Raw genomic sequence first — 22,911 nt, forward strand, 5'->3', positions numbered from 1 at the left:
CTCTCGAAAGCTCTTATTGACCTGGGGGGGGGGGGGGGGGCGCATGCAAATGCAGAAAATCCCCGGGCTGGGCGAAAAAAAAACCCCAATTTCTGCCCATTTCTGGCTCGGTGGCCCCAGTCGTGCGTTGGGGTTGGGATAATATTTGATGTTATTTCTCGGGACGGGAGCCTGGGCTGCTTGTAGCCCAAATGGGTCTTTTTCCAGGGGGGTCCGGGAGGTTGTGGGGTTCCTCGTGGCTGCCCTCCTGTCTTGCTGGCACAGCACCTCAACTCGTAACCCGCCCTGGGGGGCACCCCGCCCCCCCCGCTCCCCCCGTCTGTGGGGCGGCGGGTGCAGCCCCCTCTCAGAACCGCTGTATTGGGGGGGGAGGGGGGGCGGCAGTGCGGAGCTGGGTCCGTGGGGAGCCCGTGGGGGTTGAGTCAGGCAAGTCCTGGCAGGTACAGGACACCCCCGCCCCCCCTTGGGAACAAAGCCCTTGAAAGAGAGGCTGTGTGGGGAGAGGGGCTTCCTCGAGCAGCACTGACACCCCCCCCCCCCAACGGCCCCGGGGTTATCGGGGTGCCCACAGGTGGGTGCCGGGAACCGCCCCCCCAGCTCCCTGCGATTGTCCCCGCGGGGGGGCGCCGGGCCGGGGCCGGGGTCCTCATTTGGGCCGCCCTGAGCGGTTCGTGTCGGGTTCGGCGGCCGGGGGCTTCCCAGCGCGCTCCCGTAACGCGCCCCCCGGGCCTCAGCGCCCCCCCCGCAGCAGCCCGGCCCCGCTGCCCCCCCCCCCCCCCCCCCCCCGCGGCCCCGCCCAGCGACACGGGCCGTGACAGTTTACGGGGAAGTCACGTGGGCGCCTTCCGGGAACCCGGGCGTCCGGTGCCCATCCCCCGCCCTGGGGTGACACCGGGGGGGGCCCTGCCGGTGAACCTCCTCCTCCTCCTCGCCTGGACGCCTCAGTCCCCGTCGCCGGCGTGGGGGCTGTGGGGGTTGGGCAGGGGGGTGTGTGCTGAGCGTGGCGGTGTAAGCTGTGAGCGTGGGGGCAGGGGTGCTCGTGGGGAGGCATATTGGGGGTTGGTGGGTGTAGGGCAGGGGGGGTGTACGGGTTGTGGGGGGGCTCCCCAGTTACAGGGTTTTGAAGGTGGGGGGGCGCGGGAGTGAGCGTGGTGTTAGTCAAATGCAAGTCCGCTCCTGGTGTGTGATAAAGCCAGTTGTACACACCCAGGTGAGACACTGTTTTATTACGGAGTTGTGCAAGTCTGGATGCTGGCAAGCAAAGCTGGCAAAGAAAACTAGTGAGCAAAGCTGGCGAGCAAAGCTAGTGAGCAAGGCCAACGAGCAACGCTGGTGAGCAAAGCTGACAAGGAAAGCTGACGAGCAAGGCCGGCGAGCAACACCGGTGAGCACAGCTAGTATCCCAACTTGCACAACCCCATAATAAAACAGTATCTTGCCTGGGTGCGTATGACTGGTTTCATTGCACGCCGGGAGCGGACTCGCGTTTCAGTGACACCAGCTCTGGCGACCCTGGAGGGCCCTGGCTGAGCCCTGCCTGGCTGGGCTGGCTGCAGGCGGCGAGGTGCTGGTCGGGGGGGCTCCATGGATTCCTCTCCCTTGCTGGGCGGTAAGCAACTCTGAGGTGCAGTGCCAAACCCGAGATGCCCTATTTGTATTGAATACGTATAAATGCTTGTTTGTTTGAATTTGGTTTTTGAATTAGTTTTTGGATAACTAATCTCTACGTAAGTTGCTGCACCAGGATCGCAGCAGGAGCTTAAAAGAGCTGGTACATGTAGATTCAGTGAGTTGGTGAACTCCAGCTGAGTGTGTGTAGGCCTAGATAAAGAGATTCTTTTTGAGCAACTATTATAAAGTGGGAACCAGTTTACCAAAATACCACCCCGTACCCCTTTAGGATGCATCCTTACCTGTTGGAATAAGTTTGGGGGAGACCCATGACAAAAGAAGAATAGAAACATTGTCCTCTGTGGTGGCTGATGTGTAAGTTGGAGGATGAGGAGAGTTGGCTGAAAATGGAACCTTGAATTACAGTACTATATTGCAATTAATATTGTTTTGCAGGAGATTAAAAAAATGGGATGAAGTACCATATGTTGGTCTTTTTTTCTCTCTACGTAATAATTACGAGATAAGAAATATAGGCTACTGAATACTGATCCAAATGGAATATGTGTGCTAGCAGAAAGTGGGAAAAAGGAGTTGCAATGTTGCGTAGCATGTGAAATAGGGAGAGGCTGTTTTCAGAAGAGTGAGGAGGATGAGGATGTTAAATTGTTAGTTGCTAAATGGGAAATAGAAACCGTTGCTGAAAGTAGCAGCAGTAGTAGTGCTTCTGTGGAAGATCCAGCTATAGGTCCCAGGTCTGAGACCTTCAGCCCAGTACCTGGAAGAATGAGAGCACAACCACCAGTAGCACAAGCCCCACTGAGGCAAGCTATGGTACTGGAAGGATTACTGGTATTCGTACATGTTTTGTTTACTACTTCTGATCTGCTAAATCGGAAAGGGTCAGTAGGACCTTATAGGAAAAATCTGGATAAAATGCATTGAATGGTGGAAACTATTCTGATGAACCACAGTCCAGTTGGGGAACATGTACAAACTGTTGAGTACCCTCTTCGTTCCTGAAGAAAGGAGACTGGTGTTAGACAAAGCTCAGGAGGAAAATGAGAGGCAGAATGCATGAAATGACCCAGCCTTATTTATGCCTAAACCAGAACCTAACTGGGACACTAATAGTGGGGAAGGAAGGGCAATAATTAAGCAGTATCAACAATTAATTCCGTGTGGAGCATGGCATGGAGTCCCAAAACAAAAGAATCTGGCCTAATTGTACGAGGTTAAAACAAGACCTAATCTAAAATCCATCAGCCGTTAATGAAAAGCTGTGTGAGGCTGCAAGAAAAGGGATGGATTTGGATCTGGAGAATCCAAATATTAAAATGATGTTTAACATGCTTTTTATTGGATAACTGCCCCCTGATATTTGTAAGAGAGTACAGAAAGTAGATGAGGCTGGGGGGTGACCATTTTTCAGTTGACTGAAATTGCATATGAAGTATATAATAGTTAGGATGAAATAGAAAAGAAGGAGAAGCAGAAAGAAAAATGTAGACACCAAAACCGTCAAGCTAACTTGCCGGCAGCTGCTATAGCGCAGGGAAATAGAGGTAAAGGAGGAAATTTTAGAGGTAGGGGCCGAGGATGGGGATTCACACCACATCCTATGGGAGCCGCCATAGGGGTAACTCAATGTGCCTGTTGTAAGAAGGGGGGACACTGGGAAGCTCGCTGCCTGTTATTGGAAGGGCAGGCACAGACAGCAACAAAAGGGGGCCTTCCCCCACAGCAGATTTATTACTGCTAGAAAATTATGATATGGAATGAAGGTGATGGGGGGTGAGCTTAGAGGCATCCCCAGCAGATCCCCTGGTTCCAGTAAAGCTGGGGAACAAAACCATAGACTTGTTATAGATACAGGAGCAACTTGTTCCATAGTAACTGGTTGTAGGAGGCCTCTCAATGAATTTAATATGTTGGTTGTTGGGGTTACTGGAAAGCGAGAATTAAGGCTGGTTTTGAAACAGTGGAATGTCAAATTGGAGTTAGAACTTTAACACATGAGTTCTTGTGTATGCTGGAATGCCCTGTACCTCTTTTAGGTCAGGATTTACTTGTTAAACTACAGGCTCAAATAATGTTTTCTGAGAATTCTATTCAGTTGCATATCCCATCAGAAAACGCCTGGAAGGTGCAAATGTATCTGCTGCAAGGGGAACAGTGAAGCAAACTGGAAATCTCCAGAGAAATCCTGGATGCTGTATTTCTGTTGGTGTGGGCGACTGCAGTACCAGGGAAAGCTAACACCCCACTGATAAAGGTAGAATGGAAACAGAACTCCAGACTGGTAAGAAAAAAACAATGTCATATGAAAATGAAAGCAAAAATTGGATTAGAGACTTTGATAAATGAATTCATGCAATATGGACTTTTAATCAGAAAATAATAATCCCAGCTTGCCAGTGAAAAAGCCACATTCTACAGAATACCAATTGGTGCACGACTTGAGAGCAGCTAATGGACTGGTGGTAGGTGTCCATCCCGTGGTGCCGAGCCCCTACCATCTTTTGACAAATGTAGTGGGGAATGATGTCTGTTTCACTTCTAGATTTGTAATGTGCCTTATTCTGCATACCCCTCGATTCGGGAAGCCAAGAAGCTCTTTTCTTTTGAATGGGAAAGTCCCACCACAGGAAGAAAGATGGAGCTTTGCCGGACAGTCCTACCGCGAGGTATTAAAAAGTAGTCCTACCTTGTTGGGTAACGTACTGACAAAAGAGTTAGCAGCTTGGTAAGTAAGAATCCAGATGTGGCTGTGTTACAATATGTTGATATTTTGTTGGGAACTGAGATGGAGCAACAATGTATTGAAGCCTCAATTTGTTTGTTAATTTTTTGGGGAATGGCTGGATATCCAGTCTCCCAGAAGAAGGTTCAGTTGGTCAAGATGACTGTTGCATATCTTGGGTTTGAAATATCCCAAGGGGAATGTAAACTAAGCAGTGAAAGAAAGTAAGCCATTTGTAAGATTGCACCCCCATGAGCAAAAAGGGAATGCAGAGGATTCCTTGGAATGACCAGGTGGTGTAGAATTTGGATCCTGAATTTTGGACTTATGGCTAAACCATTATATGAGGCCATAAAAGGGCCAGGGAATGTATTAGAATGGATTCCTGAATGTCAAAAAGGATTTGATGATATTAAAGAGGCATTAATGGAAGCTCCAGCACCAGGATAACGTGATTTGGATAAGCCATTTGCCCTGTATGTACATGAAGGATTCCATACCGCCTTGGGGGTTTTGCCTCAAGTGTTGGGGGAATGGAAAGGGCTTATTTTTCTAAACACTTGGATCAAGTGAGTAAGGGATGGCCAGCCTGTCTCCGTGCCGTGGCCGCAACTGTGCTACTGATTCAAGAAGCAAGAAAACTCACTTTGGGACAAAAGATCACTGTATTTGTACGACATGCTGTGAGCTCAGTGCTGGAACGACGCGGACTTAATAATCCTGGTTATCACCATTGGTTATCACCTAGTAGAATGATCCAGTATAAAGCAGTGTTTATGATTGGAACTGGAGGTCTAAGTTTAAAGGTAACAACCTCTTTGAATCCTGCCGCTTTGCTGGTGGTATCTGATGGTACAAACTGAGAGCATGACTGTGTATTAACTATCGAACAAGTCTTTTCCAGCAGGCCAGATACAAAGGATGTTCCACCGAAAAATCTGGAGGGGACCGTCCACACAGAAGTGGTTTTACCCTGAATGGGGAATGCGATCCAGATACGCAGTGAGGATGTGATTGAATCACAGCCCTTGGCATCAAGTACTTCAGCACAAAAAAGCTGAATTAATTGCCTTAACTAGAGCTTTGGAATTGTCACAGGATAATCAAGCCAGTATATATACTGACCCTAAATACGTCTTTGGAGTGATACATGCACGTGGGGCAATTTGGAGAGAGAGAGAACTTCTAACATCACAAGGGTCACCTATTAAGCACGGATCAGAAGTACTGAAATTACTAGAAGTGGTTCAGAAACCTCAGAAGGTGGCCATAATTAATTGCAGGGCTCACGGACCTGGATGTACGAGGTCATACAAGGGAATTGTAAGGCTGATGAAACAGCAGAGCGGCCCACAGAGCAGTAATGGGAGCGCCCTGATTCCTCAAAACGTCATGAGAACTGAAGTGCCCGAATACGATGAAAAAGAGAATAAATTGGCTAAAACGCTAAAATGTCTAAGGACTTCCAGGCAGGTGGTGGGTGACATCTGCTGGGCAGTGTTTGGTAACAGCGCCCATGATTCAGAAGTTGCTGCAGCAGGCATGCGCAGGAGCTCCCGTATGCTGTAATTGCAAGCATTGGGAGAGATGCAGCAGAGCCAAAGGTTCAAAGCTATGCTGATCAAATAGTAAAACAGTGTGTAATATGTTATAAAAATAATCCTAAAATGGAATTAAGACCTCCACCTGGAGAGGTAAAGGAAGGGAATATTCTGGGAGAATATTGGCAGATTGATTTTTCTGAATTACCAGATGCATTAATTATAAATATCTCTTGGTATTGGTAGATGCTTTTTCAGGATGGCCTGAAGCTTTCTGTGCTGGACCAACCGAGCTAGAAAGGTAATGAAGAAATTATTAAATGAGATTATACCAAGATTTGGAGTTCCAAGTGAGGCCTTATTGGACAGAGGCTCACATTTTATTTCTAGGTCTGAAACAAAAGCCTCTGGATCCTGACCTTTTTGACCTGGTGTTGCTTTCATGTGTCAAGGGCTGGATTTTCTGCGTGAAGCCTCCCAGCTGATCTCAAAGGGAGGTTGCCAAAACGCAGGGACTGGGGCTTTGTGGACAACATACACACCTTTCAGACCCCATCAAAACTATCCAGATTCTGCAAAAACTCCCACATTTAACTTACATCAAATAATCCGTGCACATAACTGCCTGTGTTGCCAGAAATCCCGCAGGACCACAAAGCTCACTTTGCCAGGGGCCATCAGGATCCACCCCAACCCCGGAAAACCCCACTGCTCACCTCATAGCTGTGGGCTGATCCAACAAAAACCTTCCCAATGTCCAGCTGGTCAAAGCTGAAGCGCAGCTGGGGCCCTAGCCGCTCCCTTTGATGCGCAGGGGCAGCCTGGTCTCACGGCCTGGGGAGAGGTTGCCATGTCAGTACCAGAATTCCTTCAGTTCGCCTGGATTTTCCAGGCAGCCTCAGAGCCAGACGCTGACTCTGGGCTGGGTGGCACCAGCACTAGGTGCTCCGCGAGAAGATACAGGACCCCTCTCTTCCCTCAGCAGATAAACTTTGGGGCTGGTTTCTAACTTCTGACGGAGCCCTTGGGCTGGTTTGTAGCTTAGCAATCACTTTGCACCCTGAGAAAGTGAAGCTGCGAATAAAATGTGATTTCGGAATTCCTTCCCGTGCACTTAGACAAGCTTTGAAATCTGTTCAGTGAAGGCACAAATCTCACAGAACAGAACCGGAGATAAAAATCTGCTGTCTGTATCGCTGCCATCAGAGACGACCGCACAGGAGCTGAGAAGGAAGAGCCCAAGCAAGGCCCAGCAGCCAGCTGACAGTGATACCCAAGCAGCCTGCTGGCAGCGATGTGTGCACCCGAGCGCTGCCTCAAGCAGGCAGAGCATCTCAGCCACCACCTGCACCTAACGTAGGGCTCCGTACCGGGGTGCTCCAGGGCTCACCGCCTGCAGCAGCGCTTTGTTAAGACAGGGCTTTACGGTCTCCAGAGAGCTGCACTCACCTGTTCCCACCATCAAACCAAGAGCTCAGCTTTGTAAAGATGCCTCACCTGAAGGATGCTGAGCAGTTACGGAAAAGCAGCCTCCTCACTACTGAAACCAGATAAGCTCTAAGTGTACTGCTAACACACATATCCCTTGCTGCAAAGGCAACTGAGACCACAAGGCTTACAGCGGAACTCCAAGATGCTGATTTTCTTCCTTAAGTCTGCTAAGATGGCATAGTGCAGGATCTTTCAGTCTGAAGGCTCTCTTGAACCATTGGAGCAGCCTAAAGTGCCTGAATTCTAGCTCAGATTTTGGCTTAGGTCACCCTGCCATCCCATTCTACTCTTGTACGGAAAGCGAGTAGCACAAGGAGCGGAAGAAAGCCCCAGAAGTTGTACACAACCATCACTGTAGCTTTTGTGCAAAACTATTCCTCTCTCCTTCGAGCTCCATTTGTGTGACACCCACCATTAACTAAAGCTTAGGGATTGAAAGTTATTTTCTTTTCTTATAAAAGTCTGCTGCTTAGTCATTCCAGAATGTCCAATCCAACTTCTTATTGCAAAGAGCAGCCCACGTGTGAGTAGATCACAACTCGGAAAAAACCCTCCTGGAACAGCCTTTTCAACGATCGCTGACTTTGGTCCTGCAACCATGGCATGGGGATGTTTGATCATGTCCAAAGCCAGAAAGGAAGAGCTAGGGAGCTTTTGCTGAATTCAGCGGTTTTTCAGTGGATCCAGCCGAAGCCCAGCTGACAGCAGAGATGAGTTACACTTCACAGCTCAGGCACGCATCAGAGGGCTGTGTACTTCTATTGCACAGACACCCGAAAAGAGGCAGTACTGAGTGCTCACTGTTCAGAAGATTTTTCCATCTTGCATCACATGTGGCTTAATTTTCATTAAAAACTTGACATTCTAAACCATCAGAGCTCTTAGGAAATGAAAAAGATTTCCAAGGGACAAGTTTTCTCCATAATCATGGGTGAGGCACGTCCCATGGCCACTATCATCAAAAAAATATCAATGGCAGTTCTTTCCCTTCTGCAGCAGGCCCTCAGCCTCTCCTGGAAGGTCTGCGGAAGCTATCCTTTCTTCTACCCCTACATTGATGCTGGAACTTTAGGAAACCCTGGGAGTTTTGCGCTCTCTCCTTCCAGGTGAGCCTCAGAGAGTGCTCTCCTGAAATGAGGAGGAGCAGAGTAAAATACAGACCATTCAGGACAGCTGAGAGAAAAAGAAAGAAAAAAGAGAGTATGTCCTGCTCCTCGCTAGCAGCTGGGGCTTCCAGGAGCACCCAGCCGCTGCCCAAGGCTTGGGTACCCCGGGCTGGGACCGTGTGATGCTCCCACCACAGCATGTCCCAGAGCACATGGACCAGGGCATGGAGGGGCCGCAGCCTCCTTGTCCTCAGTCCCAAAGCCACACCTGGTTCTGTGGAGTGAGAATCTGGATCTCAGTCGGGTTAACACCTTGGCACATCATGGAGGGATTACAACTCGGCATTCAAAGAAATAGGGGTGTGGGTGGCCCAACAGCACAGAACTGTTTCCCAAGTCCCTAACTTCTGCTGCTTTCTGGCACTCATTTTTTTTGCCCACAGAATGTCCCCAGGTTTTGAGGTTGGTTTTGAATGTGATTCTCATCCAACTACATCAACACAGAGATCCAGTTTTACACGATGTAGGACATGGCAAGGTGAAGGAGTGATCAGCATTTAGGATTTTGCTTCTCCTTGCAAAAGTGGCTTAGAAATGGGTTTTGGAAGAAATCAGATGTAACCCAGTACATTTCCATATCCAGAAAAAAACAACATAAAAAGAATTTTAGGTGATTGAGCCCCCCCACCATGTGCTTCCTTCCAGCACTCAAAAGCCATGGCTTTATTTGCATGAATAACTAAGAAAGTTCATTTTGAGCTTAAACAGAACAAATTTCAAACCACTTCTTAACTGCTGGCTTTGCAAGTTGCACAGTGCTGATGAGTTCTGTAAATCACCTGATCCAGAAGCATTCTGCTAAGCAATTTATGGAGGCAACTGCAAAAAAATGTGGAGGCCAGCCACTTCCCCGTGGGGCACGAGATCCAACTGCACAATTCACAGTGCTGCATTAGGGCAAAATTTCTAAATATTCTCTGCAAGGAGCACAGTGTCTGCAAATTGTCCTCCAAAGGGATCTGTGACTGGCATGCAAATGCACGAGGAAGTTATTAACTTTTTGAGGCTTGTAAATTTTCTTCTGCATTCACACAAAGACAGCTGGCTGAATTAAAGGGTATCATAGTATTAAGGAAAAAGAAAAGCTAGGAGGCATCACACTTGTTAGGACCAAAGATTTTGCTTTGTTTTAATAAGCAATGGGGGAAGAACAATTTACTCTTCAAATAACTGCACAGTTGATGTCAGGGTCTCCAAAACGCAGGCATTTGAAATACTGTCTTCATTTAGAAAAGAAGTAGAGGAGCAGTTGAGGGTTTGGAAGTGAGATGTAAACTAAACAAAGTGAGAAAACGAAATGGGTTCCCAACATGGATATAAAAAGGGAGACAGCAACCCAGGGTTGTGCGTTGAGGTCTGTGCTACCAAAACCAAAATGAAATCGTTATTCTCCCCTACAGTGTGGGACTGCATTGCTCAGAAGAAGGCAGGGGAAACACGGACAAAAGGAGCCACCTTGATTTTCCTTCTTTCTCAGCAGGAAACAAATACGAAGCCTGTTCTGGCTCAAGAAGACTGAGCTGCCTATTTGGGACTTCATCAGGTTGCAGTGGGTAAGTGATCTGACTGCAGTTATTTGTTAGAGGATGTTTTGATAGCATCTAAAATGATTGAGTGCTGCAGTCAGTCCATTCTCGAACTGAGCGCCGGAGTTCTTCCTCCATGGGTTAAAATGGGGGTAGTGAAGGCTCCTTCTGCACCCCATCATATAAGCTGCCTGTGGCAGCACTTCCCCCCTCTCCCTGGATCCTCACTGCAGCTCTTTGCCTTTGCTGCAGCTCTGTGTCCTCTGCAAGACACCAGGCGTGTCCAGTTATTTTGTGGGTTTGATGGCGTGGGTGCAGCAATGATGACAGGAAAGATGCTTCTGATGTGCCTGTTTCAGACCCTGCGCAGGGGTTTTGGTTTTGGTGTTCAGAAGCTGGAGAGTGCCTGTGCTGTCAGGGTTGACCTCGGAGCCCGCAGCGGGGCTTCTGGGGGGTGCTGGCTGACGGTGCTCTGTGTCCTTCTAACGCTGCAGCAAAGGAGAGGTTAATAATGCAAGGTGCCTGCTCTTGCCCGCGGCTGTAGGCTCCTTTGTTTCTGCAGGAGGAGAAGAGCTATGCAAACAGTGTTTCCCCGGGGACGGGGGGAAGGATTTTCAGCCTGGGTGGAGCAGCTCCCTGCATGAACTAAGTTCTCTGTGCCCCTAAAAGAGAGCAGGGCCACCAGCCTGGTTTGGTCAGACCCCGCTAGGATGGAGCAGGGTGGCTCGCTTGTGCGCTGCGCTGTGCACGAGTGTGATCCCCTGTCTGCTTCCTTGGGACTAGCTGCAGCCTGTGCTGCTGGGCATGTGTCTGTCAGGAGCGCAGGCAGCCAGCTGGGAGCCAAGTGTGAACCGGGAGGGATGGCTCCCAGCTGAACTGGATGGTGGCAGCTGGATGCTGTGAAGGAGAGCAGAGGTGAGCTGCTGGGGCAGGGGGGGTGTTGGCAGGGGAGGAGGGGCTTGGTCCCTGCTGGAGCAGAGCTGGCTGTGTACGACCCCAGGAACAGAACGGAGAGGGGGCAGTGATACAAACCCTGTACCCCCAAGTCCGTGGTTGTGAGCATGGATGGTGCTGTGATTTGTCAGCCTCTGGGCTCTTTCTGAAAGTGTGCCTCTCCCCCAGGGGAGATGGCTAAGCCCTGTCCTGGGGAAGAAGCCTGGAAGAGACTTGGTTGTCCTTCCCCTTCGCTGTCTCAGCTCTGCCTGTGTGTCTGGGCATCCAGCTCTGTGACGGGGGTGGTCTGCCTTACATTTCCATCTCCAAGCATGGCAAAGCCCAGAACTGGGTCAGAAGCGGTGGCTGCAGTCTTCTACATCCTGCAGGGCATCCTGAACCATGTGTGTAGGCTTGCCAAGTGTGGGCACCCATACCGACTGTAATTTCAGGTCCGTGGCTGTTTGAAAACGGCAGCTTGGCAGGGCTGTCTGGTGTCTGTAGCCATCAGGAGCCGTGGCTCTGGTGAAAAAACTGCAAGACAAGCTGGCTGTGGCCTCCCTCTTGTCGTCTGCCAGCAAGCTGGCTGACAGCACACACCTGCAGTGCCATCTCCCCAGCCTGTTCTCTGGGAATGCAGTGTATTCCTATCGCTCCAAGTCCCCGTGAGCTAGAAAAAAATAATAGTCTGCACTGTTCACCTTCCCCGCCATCAGAAATGAAGCAGCTTTGGCAGAATGTGTGTGTTTTGCAAAATGCTAGAGCACCCCAAGGGCTTTGCATGCAAAACATGACCGAATCAAATCAAGCTGCTTTTTGCAGAGAGTGTGGGTCCCCTTCTGCCTGATCACCAGGGTCTCTGCAGCTCCCCTTGCACGGGGCTGCATCAGCTCTTCCCTGGCAAAGGGAGTTTGCCTCCTGTGGGGCTGGGAGCGTGTTGTGCAAGGGTGACCCACGCTCTCCCTCCAGTGATAGGCACTGCAGGGAGGCTGAAGAGCCTGTCTGAGCTGGGGCCCTCTGGGTGCTGTGCTTCTCTAGCCTGGGTGGCTGAAAGTAGCTCCTGCAGACCATCTTGGCGTGCTCTTGCCGAGTGATGACCTCTTCAGGGCTGTAATTTGGAATTTCCACAGCGATAAGCTGTGCTGCTGTGTGTGCGCTGCTGTAGCTGCCCTCCGGTTGTTGGGCGTGGGTATGTCCAGCCCAGGGTCTGGCAACAGCACATAGAGATTTGCCTCCATTACGTGTGGGAGCTGGGGTGTGGGAAGAGGAGCAAAGGAGAAAAAGGCTTTAAAGTCAAGGTATGTGCATAAAAAAACCCCAAACAAACCACAAAACACCAACATAAAAAGCCCCCCAAAACTGAGCATGTTTCTCTCTGTCCAGCATGCTTGAGCTCCCCTGTCCCAGGCTTCTCTTGTACTGTGAACTCTGCTTTACTTTAGGTTGAACCTGTCTAAGAAAAAAAAAAAAACCTGGCTAAACTTTGTGCAAAAATCTCTAAGGTCGTGATGGGTCTTCACCTATACGAGAAAACAGAGTGAAATAACCATATTGCAATGTCCACGTGGTAAAATGGGGGTGAACAAGCTGACCTGTGATCAGAGGCTGACGAAGGAAGGCGCTGGCTGGGAAGAATGGTGGGTCCTGCCTTCCCTGCTTCCCTGCCCTGCGTTTGCCTCTGCCAGGTAATGACTGGCTCATCTCGGTGGCAGTGTAGGGAACACAGGCTAAAAGTGAAGTCGCCCACGGGTAGCGTGTAACTCTGAGATCAAAGTCCAGAGGGAGGAGGATGAGCCCTGGCTGTGCTTGTGCTGAAGGCACTGGAGGGTGATGTGCTGCACACTGGGGTGCCTTTTTATTGCATGCCTTTGTGTTTTGTTGCTCAGTCCATGGAAAAGACTGTGCTGAGGATCAGATGTGTCACCGTGTCCCTTTCCTGTACCAGGCTGAGCCTTGCCTGAAGGGCTGCAGTTACCCAGGATTGCAATGCTCGTGTTCCCAGGTGCAGTGCGATAATGGCTGTGGGCCTTCTGAGGTCCGGTTATTTAGGCAGAAGCCTTTTTGAGAAGGAAGTATGGGGAAGATTAATATACAACACAAATTCTTTTTAGATGATTATTTCATGCCCTGCAATCCCATGGCATTGGCCCAAGGCTCAGGTTTTGAGGTGTCCTGCTTGGCTTCTTAATGAAATACCAGCGATGCTTACTATGAAGTGGGAATAAATCTCCAGCTGTCTGATTTGGAAGTGCTCTCGTTTGCCATCTTATGCGGCTTCATGTTTCCACTGTGGTCTCACCAGCTAAAGAAGCAGTTCTGTTCTCCTAGCTGGAGGAGCCTCTGTGTCCTTGAAAGGAACGTGAGGGATTCAAACAACACTCAGCAAGCAGTGACCTCCCTCGAGCCCTGTGTCAGACCCTGCACAAGGGCAGGGCAGAGGCGCCCAGGTGAAGTGCATCTGTCTGAATGGACCACCGGTGTGCCTGGTGCCCGAGCTCCTCAGCGAGGGCGTAAGGGCACCTGTGGGCTCTGTCAAGAGCTGTGTGTGATGCTGTGCTTAGCAGGGTTTGCTGGCTGCGGTGCTTCCCCGAGAAGGACAGGTCAGTTGTGCTGGTTTGTGCCCGGGTGTGAGCCTGCGCCGAGAGCCCTGCCGCAGGCAGGCTGCGAGGGGCGCTGGTGGCAGCGCAGCAGGTGAGCTGCTTGAGCTGGGGTCCAAGTTATCCCAAAGTGAGCAGGCCAGAAGAGCAGCTGGTCCCTTCTGAGGGCAGTGCTGGCACCTCTGTGGGTTGCGTGGCTTGATTTTTAGGATCTGTTGTCATAGTGGGTGTTTCCAGATGGCGTGTGGCTCTTTGATGATGAGTCTGGAGTGCTGGCTTGCTTTCTTAGCCCTGGGGGAAACCCTCTGGGTCCTGCCATGAATTACTCTAAGGGCTGCCCTGTTTTGCGCTAAGACGGGCAGGGCTGTGGCTGTGCTGAAGCTGGGAGGGTGTGTTGGAGGCAGTGTGGCTGCATGCTTGCTGTGGGCGTTGCACACGTTCCCTGAGCTGCTGTTGGTGCTTGGAGAGCCGGCTGTGCTAGCCAGGCACCTGCAGTGCCTGTGCCCAGCAAGTGCAGGGAAGTGCGGCTGGTTCCAGTTGCCCTGGGGCAGGGGTAAGTGGGAGCTCCCTGCTGAAGCCGTGAGCTTGTGTGGTAGCTGGGCACAGCTGGGCTCCTGTTTGTGGGTCCCCCTGGGCTGGCAGAGGCTGGGTGGGAGCCGGCTGGGTGCTGAGCATCCCTGCAGCCCTCTGCTGTGCCTCTCCACGTCCCTGCCGTTGCCACGGTGGCATCGTATGATAAGTGGGCATGAATATATGTAACTTTTCAGTGAGAAGGTTTTGAAGACTGAGATTCTAACACTTTGGGTTGGATTAAGGCTCGTAGGAGCATTTTGGACAACTCGGCTGATGCCCGACCTCTCAGGGCCCTGGCAGGTGAAAGCAGCTGGTGGGTACGTGAACACCGTGCAGCCTGTGCTGTGCGCTGCAAGTCGATGCTGCAGAAACTAAGAGATGGTGCAGAAACAAGGGGAGTGAGTGGTGTTTAGGGATGCTGGCAGTGTCCCATGTTCCATCTTGGTGTGCGCTTAAAGGGTGGATTAACAAATGATTGCAGATCAGCAGAATGGAGGTTACTGGTCTTATGCTTTTTCACGCTGCCCGGGGAAGCGGTTGAGTCACTGTTCCTGGAAGTATTGAAAAGGCACGTAGACGTGGTGCTTAGGGACATAGTTTAGTGGTGGACTTGGCAATGTTAGGTTTATGGTTGGGCTCAATCTGATGGGTCTTTTCCAACCTAAATAATTCTATGAAATGCGGTCCAGGTGCCAGAAAAAGAGTAAATACAGAGGGAGCTGCAAATCTGCAAAGCTAGGGTAGCAGAGATCAAATGCTGGGTGAGGCAGCTGGGAAAGGGACAATAGTACTGTAAATACTTCAGGCAGGAACCAGTTACTGTAAATGATAGTATGTGAGGCTAGGGAATCTCCAGCAGACCCTTGGAAGTGAGCTTGGTCTGGCAGTTGAAGTTTATTGAAAGAAATAACAGGAAGGTATAACATGAGGCTCCTATTAATTATCTCGGCTATGGTAGAGCTTTTGTAATAAATTGCAGGATGGCAGAATCAAAGTGATAAAATAGAGGGGGACTGGAATATAAAGGTGACAGGTGAGGCTTCCTGCGCAGCAAGGCTTGATTTAGAAAGCACTCAACCACTTAGCAGTGGGCTGAAGGGGCAAAAGGGCAGTCTTGGAAAATCTGCTTCTCCTTTCCTGGCTTCCTTGAGACGCTGTGTATATGGTAATTATAGGTAAGCAGGTGATTTCTAAGCAAGAAATGTGATGGTGCTACTTAAGCCTGAACAGGGCAAGATGGTTTAACTGAACAAAATTGTTCAATAGCATCCTGATTCTCACTTTTAACGGATCTCCTTGTCTTACTCTTCCAGCAAAGTGTAATAGAAAAACAAATTAAGCAGTTGCTCCAGAGAGAGATAGTTTATCTTTGCGGAAGGAAGAAGAAGATTTATTGTGTATGCCAAAGCAAGACTGAGCCACCAGTCTGTGCTCCTACCAGAAAAGCTGGGTGTAGTGTGTTGCAGCGCAGTGTGCGGGTCCATCCCCAGCCTCTGCCTGGAGAGCAATCGGCTGGTGTCAGACCGGCTCAGAGGCTGGTGCTGTTGCTGCAGCACGAGTGATGTGGGGTCCTTTGAAACAGGAGCACGGGCACATGGCATGGTGACAGCTGCAGGATCTGTATGGACAGAGCTGTGCCTTTCTGTCAAACTGCCCTTTTTCTCTTAATGGGCATTGAGGAATTTGCTGTTGGTTCTTAATTTCCTGTCTTGTTTGAGCACAGTATCGTCAGAGAGCGGTTCAGTTTCATTTATAGAGGGAAGCTGCTGGACATGCACACAAAGGGATTTGGATGCTTTAGGGCCATATCCAAGTGCTGTCATCAAAGTGTTCCTCAGCACAGCTTTTGCCAAGCTCATGGGCGCTGACGGGCCACTCTGTGCCTGCATTGGTTGAGCTTTCTGAATTTTCAAGACATGAAGCCCTGCCTTGTGCCTGCAGATACTTTGGCTGTACGGCCCTAGCCCGTATCGTGAGCCAGGTAGTGTTCAGAGGTTAATACTGCTGCCCTAAGGAGAAGAGGTGCTTTTATTTATTCCTAATGTAGCTCATGGCCAAAACACTCACTTGGGAGCAGGGTGATCCTGTGCAGACCCTTCTTTTCTGACTAAGCTGAAGCAAGGACTCTCTGTAGTAGCTGTGAGCCCACATCATGAAACAGATCCTTTTCTGTCACTTTGAAGATTATCCTGATCTTTCTAATTTTTTCTCCAGAGGCTTCTTATGTGCATTTGATCTCTGCTACCCTAGCTTTGCAATCTTGCAAGAAACAGCAGTCCCAGCAAACTGGATGCTGGGTTTATGGTAGGCATCATCTGTCTGACAGCCAGCACGAGCTGTCAGCTGCCTGCTGCGGTGATCTGCCTGTGCTCAGCCCTTGTAAGCCTGATGGTAGAACTATGTTGAATCCTGGTATCGGTTTCACTTGCAGCCTCGCTGGTCCTGTCCTGTCTCATTCAAATACTTTCTCTCCAGTTTGGCCTGTGAGGTTCTACAGAGCAAATGGAGACTTTCCCTTGGAGTGATCTAGGTGGCTGTTCTGAAAGTGGGCTCGGCTCATTCCCACTCATTGCTGAACTTCTCTCCCTTTTACTGCACCCCAGTGTTTTGGTTTGAAGGCTCAGGATGTGCTCTCCTCCCCCGCTTCGTGCCCCTCTAAGATAAAGACCTCAAGCATCGTCACCGCTCTCAGTATTTCATTAACGTCCTTCCTCAGCACAGCAGCAGCGATGGTTTGTGTGGCGGGTGGTGCTGGTAAGCCTGGCAAGGCACAGTTTGTCGCGCAGGAGCCGAGCGAGGGCTGTCAGCAGCTCTCTGGGCAGAGGACCCCAGCAGCTGGAGGATCTAAGGGCACCATTGGGCAGCTCAGCCCACGCAGCGCCCTTTAAGGAGGAGCGCAGAACGCCGGTGAGCCAGGGTGTGTGTTCAGCTACAGCTGTCAGGCTGGAAGCAAATGCAAGCAGCTGCCTAATGCACCCCCCCCCCCCCCCCCCCCCCCCCCCGCCCCCCCAGGGACTGCCTGCCTAGGGTGAGACCACTGAATTCAGTCTGTTAAACATACAGTGAGCAGCTGGGTGAGGAGCACTGGTGAGTTATTAGACTCTAATTAGCCAAGCCAGGGAAATCTGTCATCTGAGTGTTTCTTCTCAGTGGCTTGGCTTAGGCAAGCTCCAGGTGTCGTAGCAGAGCTTATGTTGTTCGGAGCAGCACCCCAAATGCTTTTATTCCTGTAAATTCAAGATTACTCTCTGGACGCTTGTGAGTCCGTGCAGCATCCCAGCAGGACCCGAGGGATCTGGTATCTCGTATGCTGACTGTGGGTTGCAGGCTGGTGTCCCCAGTTTGCTTCCTCAAGCGAGTGTGTTATCATACAGTAATGCTTCATCTTCCTTCAGTTGCTTGCTGAATAGAAACACAAAGTCCGTTTGATCTGGCAAAGTGTTTTCTCTAGGTTTTGAGAAAAATCCAGGTGACTTTATTCTTTCTTCTCTGTTCTTACGCTTGGTTTGTTGGAGTTGTAAACAGTTCTCTCTACCTGTTCTTCCCTCTGAGCAGGCTGTGCATTATGGAATTATTATAGCTGCAGCCCCGTAACTCAGCATGTCATAGCTCTTTAATTTTTGTGGGGGCTGGCCTCTGAGCTCTATGTGCTAAGTTGATGGGATGTATTATAGTTGTTTAATATTTATGCTGCAGCAGTGCTGGAGGCTCCAGTCAGTTCAAGATTCTTCTGGACAAAGTACGGAGAATACCCAGCAGCAAGCAGAATCAAAGCCTCGCTTTGTGCACAGAAAAATAACTGTTCTTTTTGTCGTCTTCTATAAGCTGATTTTTTTCATTGCTTTAAAGTATTATTACGGTTGTCAGAGATGCATATATTTATGCCAACGAATGAAGAAGCATTTGCAATGCTGGGGACTAAGGGGATGTCAGTGGTGCCTTTGTTGAAACCAGTCGCAAGGTGGTTTTCAAGAGCGGGAGGTCCCTGTCAGATTTCCATCCAGGGAAATGTTTTTCCCCATCTAAGAGGAAGGAGGTGCGAGGCCCGTGGTCCCCAGCAGCCAGGCTCCCATTCTGGAGGGTGCTGAGATCACTAATCCAGCTGCTTCAATCCCTTCCTTACTGCTCCAAGCTGACGGATACAAAGGCCACGAAACAGCTTTTTATTTATACGGTAACTGCACAGGGTTCAGCCGGCTGCTGGGGTACAGCTGTCAGCCGGCTGCTTTGCCTTGCTGATGGGGGAGGGGGGAATTGGTGGGCAGGGGCGAGTGGGGACGCGGGTGCCGGCTGCCGGGCTTCGAGGCCTCCGGTGGGCCAAGGGGGATGCAGGGGGAGGGGCGGGGTGCTGGCTGCCGGGCTTCGAGGCCTTCAGTAGGTATGTTAATGTGTTCCCGGGAAGTTAATGAATAGACATGAGTGACTTGTATAAAGAGGGGGCTGAAAGGTTCCCTTGGGGTGCATGACTTTGGTGGAGCATCTTAAGTTAGTTGGTGTAGTATTTTATAAATTGATTTTAACAGGAACTGACATTTATGCAAAAGACATATGTGAAGAACCTATTGTTGAACACTAAAACCATTCACATTTTAAAAAAAGTGAAACTGAGGTCTAAGTGAAGGCAGTTAGCCACTGAAACAACTTCTAAAAGAAGTAGAACATCTGTCCCCTTTGCTTTTGCATCAAAACTGGATTCTTTTCTAGGTGGTGTATTCAGGTCTAAATTAAGCCTAAGTTACAGGTCTCTGAACTACAGTGCAGAGAACCCCTCCGCAGACAGCATTCTCAAACGAGAAATAAATGCACGTATGATTTTGTTACATATACACACAGATAACATTAGGCATTATATGTTGGTGATGTGGTAATGTGATGGCTATTTAACAATGATCCTCATCAGGAGAAACAGGATTTTTTTTGTTTGGAGATAGACACAACATTGAGGTCAACCCATTTCTTCAGCCAGCTTACATTTTTCTGGACTCTTCAACTTCAGCCATGGCAATTAATCTAAAAAGTAAGCATCATATATTTCCCTTTTCACATATGCAAATACTATTTTTAAGAAACACAGAAAAAAACAAAGGAAAGCGAAGCCGGATACCGTTAATGATATTCACAGAGGAGGAATGTATCCCTTAGTCCTCAGAGCCGACTTTAGGGGACAGAAACAGCAACAAATTGTTACCAGTATTTATCCTAGCTAGTGCTAGCCAAGTGGGAAGGCCTCATTCTGTACTTGGTGATACCAAGGGTCTGCTAAATGGCATTTTCGCTTCCTCCTCACTCAAAGTAGCAGACTAACAGTCATCAAATAGTCCTGACAAAATTAAGTACTTCAAAATATTGAATGATGAATGATGTACCACTTTTCTATAGGGCGATGTACGTATGTTTATCTAAAAGTTGGGAAACGTCCAAGGGCCCTTATTGCTAACATGATGGATGTACTAATTGCTAAGTCCTTGGATTTTGTCATCTTTAAAAAGGCTATCTGGTCCTAAGTTCCTGTTGTTTATACAACGTGGCAGAGACAAGGACTTGAATCATGGTCACTAGTTTAGTGAGGTATGTAAATGAGTTCCTGGAAAGTTAATGAATAGGTATGAGTTGCTTGTATAAAGATTGAAAAATCCCCTTGGTGTGCATGACTTTGGTGGAGCGATCCCCCATGCACCCAGCGCTGCCGAATAAAGATAACCTCCGCTCACTCGAATATTGGGGACTGATTCTTTAAATCAATTTGGCGACCCAGATGGGACCTCCTCTGCTCGGCTGCGGGACCCATTGAGAGCGGGGACTCCCCTAGGGTACCCCTGGGGATTTTCCTGGAGGGGCTCCTCATCTCATCTGGATCACCGCAGGAGCAGACAAGGACTCCATCTTGCAGAGCAAAGGTACTATCTTTATTCAAATATTATATTAATTGTAAATATTATATTAATATTACATTTTGAACAGTACTGTTTTGGATATTTCTGTTCTGGGACCGGTCCATCTGTAAAGCTGTCTGTAAGACATAAGATCATTGTGTGCTTATGCGGGATGGCGTATGCTGGGTAGCTAGCACCGCAGATATACAACTGATTCTGTTCTGGTATTCGATCTGGTATTAAGGTAATATCAGAACCCTGATTCTGTTTTGGTCAGAAGACTGACATGTTTGATGATTTGAAGTCAATCTGTGTATATAGGATTAATAATTATAGGGTTACTACTACTAATAATTATACTCATTTTATGCTGGAAATGTGAGAACATTTCTGTATAATATGAATGTTGGTGTGTGAGTACTGTCTTGAGCATCCGAGGGGTGAGTGTAAACCTCTATATGTTTTAAAGTGCATATAGTGTAAAGAATTATTGAGTATATGGTGGGGGTTGCTGCTAAAAGACAAAATCTGTCTCTGAGCAGCCACTTTCTGCTGTTTGGGCATCAATTTGGCGAGCCAGCCAGGAGAACTCTCCACCAGTGCTGGAATCCAGGGGCCTGGGGACCCTCAGGGCCCCTGACTGCATCATCTGTCGGCAAGACTCCCCTGCCTCTCGGCTTCTCACGCAGGTGGACAAGGACTTCTGTACAACAGAAAAGGTATTTATATTTATTCTTTGTTTTGAATATTTGATTGTCTTAAGATTTGGTTTTACGCCATAAGACGAAAGACGGGACGCTGTCTTGCAGGGTTGAGAAGAAGGGACGCCTTCTGAAAAGGGTAATAGCCCTATTTGATTGTCTTAAGATTTGGGAAGCTAAAAACTTCCTTTAGGTTGTCTTCAGATTTGGGGAATTCCTAGAATGTAACAACTGAAATAGCGCTCTGTGTCTTGTTTGTTCCATGTGTTGTCTCGTTACATGTTCAAAATTGGAGTTGGAAAAAAAAGAAAAATCTGGTAATTCTAGGCAAATAGCTGGAAACTTAACACTCTGCTTAAAGGCCAGGAAAAAATTAGAATCTGTGTTTTGGCAACTGTTCATTGAAATGCGTACTTTGTGTGATAATGCGAACTGTCAGTGTTCCTAGAGTTGTATGTAAGTGCACGGTATCGGCCCGCGGCCGCTGGCAGCCCGACCGCTCACCCAGTGCCGCCGCATGTCCCGGCCCGAAAGTCTTCCAGGCTCCCGGCGAGGGCCCCGCACCGCCACAGCCGCTCCCGCGCGCCAAAAATGAACCCATCTCCCGGGCCGTTTGCGTAGCCCATATGTATGAGGCCGGAAGCCCCGCCCCTAGGGGTCAAGCAGTTTCTGCGCATGCGCTTAGTTTACCAGAAAGGCTTCTGCGCATGCGCGAAAGCAGGTTGTGGCATACGCATGCGCCGCCGGAAGCCCCGCCCCTTTGGCGTCAAGCCGGGTCTGCGCATGCGCCGCCCTTAGTCTGCATGGGGGCGGTGCTGCCGCCTGGTGAAAAAATCGGGTACTGCAGCCAGTCTATCGAACAGACTGCACAGTTTATTATAGGAATGGAATAAATAAGGGAACTCTTCCCACGGCCTGTTAGGAAGTTGCCTGGCTTCACACCTCGGTGGATGAAGTTTAGAGTGAACGTATTCAATTCAACTATTCTAGATAGAGAAGAAAAAAAAAATCACTCGAGAGACTAGGCATATACTTTTTTTCCTTATAAAAACACTAGCAACGTTGTCTTGGCGATAAAAGAGGTAATGAAACTTTTCATTGTAAAATGTAAGGGCATTAAAGAGAACATAATTCGATAGACAATACATAAACCTCTCCAGCTCTTTCCCCGTGTCTATTTGACATTTGTTTCCAAAAACTTTCTCGGGCGAACGTCTTTTGTCTTTGAGCAGTGCAACAGATGGTTTGCAAACAGCGCAAGTCTGCTTTTTAAAAATCAATTCAGACTTTGTAATCACTTTAGATGGGGCACTTTGTATTTAAGAGAAACAAAAGCAATTTTGAGTCTTTCCTTTAATGATACGGGCCTATTCACCTCTAAATTACAGAAACAACATATTTGGTTCTGATCTCTCGAGGTATCTTAATATTCCAACATACTGCGCCGTCAAGATCAACAAAGCAGTTTCCTACCATTTGGCCAGCGAGCAACAGGACTGTCTCGAGACTAAGTTTCCTCGAACAAAAACTGAAGACATCTTCAAGACTCGGTCCAAATGGCTCCATCACCGTTAAATCGTAGTCCCCTTCAGCTCCACACCACTTCATTGTGGGAATGCCCACTAGAAAAAAAGAAACAGTTTATTCAGTGTAACAATTTGATTGATATACAAATCTTCAAGGCTCCCAAGATGAATTCTAAGAGGGTCAGGACTCTGAATGTTTGTACTCGCAGTGATCTTATGTACTCAAGATCTTATGCAACCCTCAGCCAAGGAAAAGGTGAAAAACTCACCATTGCCGAACATTTCCCCATCTGTAAGCTGCCCATCCTTAGCATGAAGGACTCCAAATTTAAAATTCACAGGTCCCGGAGAAATAAAACCAAATATTATAGGATAAACAGACAATCAAACAAAAGACCTAAAGTAATGTTTCCTCTAAGGACTTTTATATACATCTTTTGTATACGTCCTACACATGGGAATATACACTTCATACCAGCTCCATTACGTGCTCAAGTAGCAGATACCTAATACTTTACTTTTGATCACAGATTACGATTTTTTATGATATTACGAAGTTGGTCATCTATTAATATGATATATTATTATGCCGGTGCTTAAAATGATTTTTGATCTCAGATGTTGCACAGA

At 48.7% G+C, this 22,911-nt stretch overlaps 1 long non-coding RNA gene across 1 annotated transcript; it reads left to right on the forward strand.

The window, feature by feature from the left end:
- Positions 1 to 1,105: 1,105 nt before the first annotated feature.
- Positions 1,106 to 22,249, forward strand: LOC114014589 (uncharacterized). Its single transcript, XR_008729911.1, has 3 exons — positions 1,106 to 10,105; positions 20,597 to 20,773; positions 22,174 to 22,249. It is a non-coding gene; the product is annotated as an uncharacterized LOC114014589 (long non-coding RNA).
- The last annotated feature ends 662 nt before the right edge of the window (positions 22,250 to 22,911 follow it).

The sequence above is a fragment of the Falco cherrug genome, chromosome 19 (genome assembly GCF_023634085.1).
Source record: "Falco cherrug isolate bFalChe1 chromosome 19, bFalChe1.pri, whole genome shotgun sequence".
NCBI classification, from domain to species: Eukaryota; Metazoa; Chordata; class Aves; order Falconiformes; family Falconidae; genus Falco; species Falco cherrug.